The sequence below is a fragment of the Siniperca chuatsi genome, linkage group LG4 (genome assembly GCF_020085105.1).
Source record: "Siniperca chuatsi isolate FFG_IHB_CAS linkage group LG4, ASM2008510v1, whole genome shotgun sequence".
Lineage (NCBI taxonomy): Eukaryota > Metazoa > Chordata > Actinopteri > Centrarchiformes > Sinipercidae > Siniperca > Siniperca chuatsi.
The window spans coordinates 26,916,444-26,922,450 of record NC_058045.1 but is presented as its reverse complement, the minus strand read 5'-3'; positions in this window follow the sequence as shown (position 1 = coordinate 26,922,450).

Below are 6,007 nucleotides of genomic sequence, written 5' to 3'. Positions count from 1 at the left end.
CTTTCATCATGGTGGCAGATTTAGGCCTCTCCACAGCACCGTCACCAAAATATGGGTCTTGATTCACACCTGTGTTTACTCTGGAGGTTATGTATTTTTCTGTCAGTGCCACCTAAAATAACCTACTGGGAGATTTTCAACACTAACAATAAGATGGGTTTTTTTTATTTTTAAAGGTTTGCATCCTTTGCATTTTACACTGAATTTCCATCAAAGAAACAACAGCTTTTGAAGAAACTGGTTAAAATACACAATGTGTATGGATCTGTACGATCAAGTTGAACCTGTCCTTTAAAGATTTGTAACATAAGTAGTTGCAGTTGCAGTTTATTTCCTGGAGAGGGGTAATCGGAAGGAACGCCCCCCCTGATCTGAACCCGAGCGGTGTTCAGTTGTTGGACTTCTGTGCTAGTTACAGTTTGTCCATAACTAACACCATGTTCAAGCACAAGGGTGTCCATCAGTGCACGTGGCACCAGGACACCCTAGGCCGGAGGTCGATGATCGACTTTGTTGTCGTATCATCTGACCTCCGGTCGCGTGTCTTGGACACTCGGGTGAAGAGAGGGGCGGAGCTGTCAACCGATCACCACCTGGTGGTGAGTTGGATCCGCTGGCGGGGAGGAAGCCGGACAGACTTGGCAGGCCCAAGCGTATCGTGAGGGTCTGCTGGGAGCGTCTGGCGGAGCCCTCTGTCAGCAGGGTCTACAACTCACACCTCCGGGAGAGCTTCTCCCAGATCCCGGGGAGGTTGGGGACATTGAGTCCGAGTGGACCATGTTTTCCACCTCCATTGTCGATCGCGCGGCTCGTAGCTGTGGTCGCAAGGTTTCTGGTGCCTGTCGCGGCGGCAATCCCCGAACACGGTGGTGGGCGCCGGAAGTAAGGGATGCCGTCAGGCTGAAGAAGGAGTCCTATCGGGCCTTGTTGGCTCGTGGGACTCCCGAGGCAGCTGACAGGTACCGGCAGGCTAAGCGTGCTGCAGCCCGTGCGGTCACAGAGGCAAAAACTCAGGACTGGGAGAGGTTCGGAGAGGCCATGGAGGAGGACTATCGGTCGGCCTCAAAGAAATTCTGGCAAACCGTCCGACGGCTCAGGAGGGGGAAGCAGTTCTTCACCAACACCTTATGCGGTGCGGGTGGAGAGCTGTTGACCTCGACTGGGGATGTTGTCGGACGGTGGAAGGAATACTTTGAGGATCTCCTCAATCCCGCTGTCACGTCTTCCGAAGAGGAAGCGGAGGCTGGGGACCCGGAGGCGGACTCATCCATCACCCTGGCCGAAGTCACTGAGGTTGTTGGCAAGCTCCTTGGTGGCAAGGCTTCGGGGGTGGATGAGATCCGTCCTGAGTATCTTAAGTCTCTGGATGTTGTGGGACTGTCTTGGCTGACACGTCTCTGCAACATCGCAGAAGTGGTCTGGGACAGTGCCTCTGGACTGGCAGACCGGGTGGTGGTCCTCTGTATAAGAAGGGGACCGGAGGGTGTGTTCCAATCACAGAGGATCACACTTCTCAGCCTCCCGGTAAGGTCTATTCCAGGGTACTGGAGAGGAGAATTCGTCCGATAGTCGAACCTCGGATTCAGGAGGAGCAGAGTGGTTTTCGTCCCGGTCGTGGAACACTGGACCAGCTCTATACTCTCCATCGGGTGCTCGAGGGTTCATGGGAGTTTGCCCAACCAGTCCACATGTGCTTTGTGGATCTGGAGAAGGCATTCGACCGTGTGCCCGGGCGCTTTGTGGGAGTGCTCTGGGAGTATGGGGTCCGGGGCCCTTTGCTAAGGGCTGTCCGGCCCCTGTATAACCGGAGCAGGAGCTGTGTTCGCATTGCCGGCAGTAAGTCAGACCTGTTCCCGGTGCATGTTGGACTCCGCCAGGGCTGCCCTTTGTCACCGGTTCTGTTCATAATTTATATGGACAGAATTTCTAGGCGCAGTCAGGGGCGGAGGGTGTCGGTTTGGGAACCACAGGATCTCATCTCTGCTGTTTGCAGATGATGTCGTTCTGATGGCTTCTTCAAACCAGGACCTGCAGCATGCACTGGGACGGTTTGCAGCCGAGTGTGAAGCAGCTGGGATGAGAATCAGCTCTTCCAAATCTGAGGCCATGGTTCTTGACCGGAAAAAGGTGGTTTGCTCTCTTCGGCGTGGGTGGGGAGTCCTTGCCCCAAGTGGAGGAGTTTAAGTATCTCGGGGTCTTGTTCACGAGTGAGGGACGGATGGAGCGTGAGATTGACAGGCGGATCGGTGCAGCGTCTGCAGTGATGCGGGCGCTGTATCGGACCGTTGTGGTAAAGAAGGAGCTGAGTCGAAAGACAAAGCTCTCGATTTATCGGTCAATCTCACGCTCCTGCCCTCACCTATGGTCATGAGCTTTGGGTAGTGACCGAAAGGACAAGATCGCGGATACAAGCGCCGAAATGGGCTTCCTCCGCCGAGTGGCTGGGCGCTCCCTTAGAGATAGGGTGAGGAGCTCAGTCACACGTGGGGAGCTCGGAGTAGAGCCGCTGCTCCTCCACGTCGAGAGGAGCCAGCTGAGGTGGCTAGGGCATCTGATCCGGATGCCTCCTGGACGCCTCCTCGGGAGGTGTTCTGGGCATGTCCCACCGAGGCGGCCCCGGGAAGACCCAGGACACGCTGGAGGGACTATGTCTCTCGGCTGGCCTGGGAACGCCTCGGGATCCCCCCGGAGGAGCTGGAGGAAGTGTCTGGAGCGAAGGAAGTCTGGGAGTCCCTGCTTAGACTGCTGCCCCCGCGACCCGGCCCCGGATAAGCGGAAGAAGATGGATGGATGGATGGATGGTAGTTGCAGTTTATTTCCACTTTCATACTAAACTTATGTGTATGAATTAGCAGAATGTGTGTTTCCTGTAGCTAACAGAAACAATCCAGAGTCAAGCTTGTTTTAAGTATTGAGGTGAGTAATATCTCAATAGCTCAAAGCTAGAGTAAAGTAAAAAATAGTTGGGGGATTTTCACATGAATTAATTTGACTGCGACATTGTCAGCACATGCCTTCAGCAGTTGCTTACAGTATGTGGTTAAGTTTTCAAGTTTACTGGGATTAATTTTTTGAGGATGAGGGATTGTACAGTTATTTTGGTAAATGTCCCACTAGATACTATAAATGGAGAACTAAATCAGAGTTTTACACAAACACTGACAACAGTCGTAGACAAAGTTAGCAACTAGCTGATGAACATAGTGAAACATTTAGCAGCTAATGAGCTAAATATTTTTCTCAGGCATTGGTGACAAGGAAACCAGGGCTAAATACATACATAAATACAACTCCAAATAAATGCTAATGTTGCTCCGTGTCTGCTTGATGTTTAAATAGGTAACTGTTTCTAATACGTTAGCCATAACAACTTAATAATTGTTAATGTTAAGTAACAATTATTAATATTAATTATCAATAAAGGAGTAATTTTTTTGACACATTCCCTTCATACAGAGCCAAAACATCAAACACTACCAACTGAGCTCACTGTGTATGCACAGATGTGTTACATCCTCCTCTAATGTTTTATTTATATAATTATTTTCTAAGTAAACGAGAGCCATGTTAAAATCCCAAGAGACACTAGATGAAGTTCCTAGCAAAGCATTTCTGCCTTCTAGCAACTCAAACTCAACTTCACACTACTGCCTCCCTTCAGAATACTCATTACAGTCAAGGTCAAGAGGATGGCTGTGCCTCTGGGAAAGACAAAGGATTGTTTGAATATTAGCTGACGTTGTCTTTTAATGGGATATTACACTGTTCTCTAAGTCTTACAAGTTTTTACCACCAACCTTGTTTTCTCCAATTAACAATAAAGAGTTTCAAAAATGAAAAGAAATGCTAATGCTAAATGAGATCAGAGATTTTAATCCATTCAGCATTTTGACCAAGGTCCATTTCTACTTTGAAACAGCTAGGCGCCCTTCTAACATGCTAAAACTGCCAAGAGCAACACACAACATGGGAGGCATCACCAATGAACTTGGCTGTTAATGGCAGAAATTTAGTTTTACTCTGAAGAGAACAAAATTCTATTGCAATTCTATTCCTATTCATATCAAACATGGGATAAATTGTGTTACCATTGGATTTCAGCTACAAGCCACTTGAGTAATATTGTAGGGAACGTCATCCACAACCACACCAATCATTTGCAATCTTGGGACCCAAAACTCTTTGTCCCCATTCACATCCTCAGTATCTTCTTTGTCTCAAAATAGATATTAACTATGTAAATCAAAAGGGAAATATAATTTAAACAGTTGGTTCAGCTAAATAACAAGAAAAATGTTTCTCACTTACCATTAGTGGCATTCAGTGCAGATAGTTTGTTTTATTTGCCAAGATTTTGAGACATCCATCACAGATTTCTGCCAATAGAATGGAGGTGAATGGAATTTTTTTTGTGACGCTCAAAGCATTAAAAATGTCCTTGTTTATTGTTTATTGGATTCCCATTAGCTTCCAGAAAAACACACAAATAACAGGGGACATAAATCTGGATATAAAAGAAAAAAGCACACAAGAAATGTAAAACATAGCAACATAAAAGAAAGACAATCAAAGATATTAGTTTAAAACAAGATTGGTACGTATCTTTGAGAAAGAGATAAGAGACATGTCCAAAAGATGACTACAGAGTTAGATTGACATTAGACCATCTGACCTAAAATTACTTGGAATTTGTAGCTCTTTGTATTAATAATGTATTTGATATGAGTTGGTACAGGTTCCAATCTGAGGAGGCTCTGTATAGAACAGTGTCTTTCAAGTAATTTGTTTTAGGTTTTGGAAGACTTTAATTAGCACTTTTAGTGTTCCCAGCAAGAATCTTGTTGTGTCTTGCTAGTGTACTTACTTAAGCTGGGCCACAAAGAAATCAGGTTTACCTGAGAAAACGGTTTTCCTGATAAACAGGGTACTAAGATAAAGTTTGGTCTTGATGGCTAACAATAATAGTTTGGAATGCATTTTGTCAATAACAATGTGATATGGACATTGCAAAGCTAATCAAGCCGCTCTGCTTTGAACTAACTGAGGCTTTTGTATAGCCTTATTGGCTGTCGAGCAACATTCACAGTGGTTTGGTTGAACTGACCCTTAAAATTAAGGCTAATAACATTTAACTCATTAACTCATTTCTTCAACCAATATGAAACCACAGGGCCTTCAGAAGTCTCTAGTATACCATTACCTTAAAGGAGTATATCGATTTTATACATAAAGCTCAGTTTACTTGTCATGAGTCATGTATAATGCATTTTCTCAGAATGACCCTGATGATGTCATCAGTTAGCTTAGGGTTGGAGACTACAAACTTATAACAGAAAGTAATGTCTGAATATTCCAAAAACAAAGTTAGAGAAAAGGGTGGCACTTTTACACCAACAGTAAAAGAATGAGGAGGAAGGCTTCATGCAGATTTTATTTTTATTTTTTTGAGACATAGCACCCAACTGAACTATAGTGCAGGAGAAGGGCATCTGTTTCCTCTTACGAACAGAAAGCCTGTGTCACAAACTGAGGCCAGTAGTTTGAAAGAGGTTGGCAATTACCATTAGGCAGGTCTAAAGCTGGAATTATTCTTCTCCAGGCTGCATGTAAGCAAACGCACACAGGTGTTGTTTCTGACACATTGTGTGTTTCTTTTATGCGATTTTGGCTTATAATGTACATGTAAACTAGGAAGTGGAAGTGTCACATTTAGAAAAGCACGATGTAAAGATCGAAATAGAAGAAATCAGGAAAAAAAAACACTACATCTATGAAACTAATGTGAAAAAATTTGTCAACATCAGTAGATGGGACAATGACAAATTGGGCAACCATATTGAGTGCCTTGAAGAGGAATTGAGTTTCCTATGCTCTGCTTGTGGCACTACTATGCTGACATGTATGTAAATGAACTCTGAAAGAAAAAAATTCAGAAAACTTGCTGAGTGGATGATGGATCAACCAATCAGCTTGCTTGAGGTGCAGGTTGTTGCTATGCATTGAGATT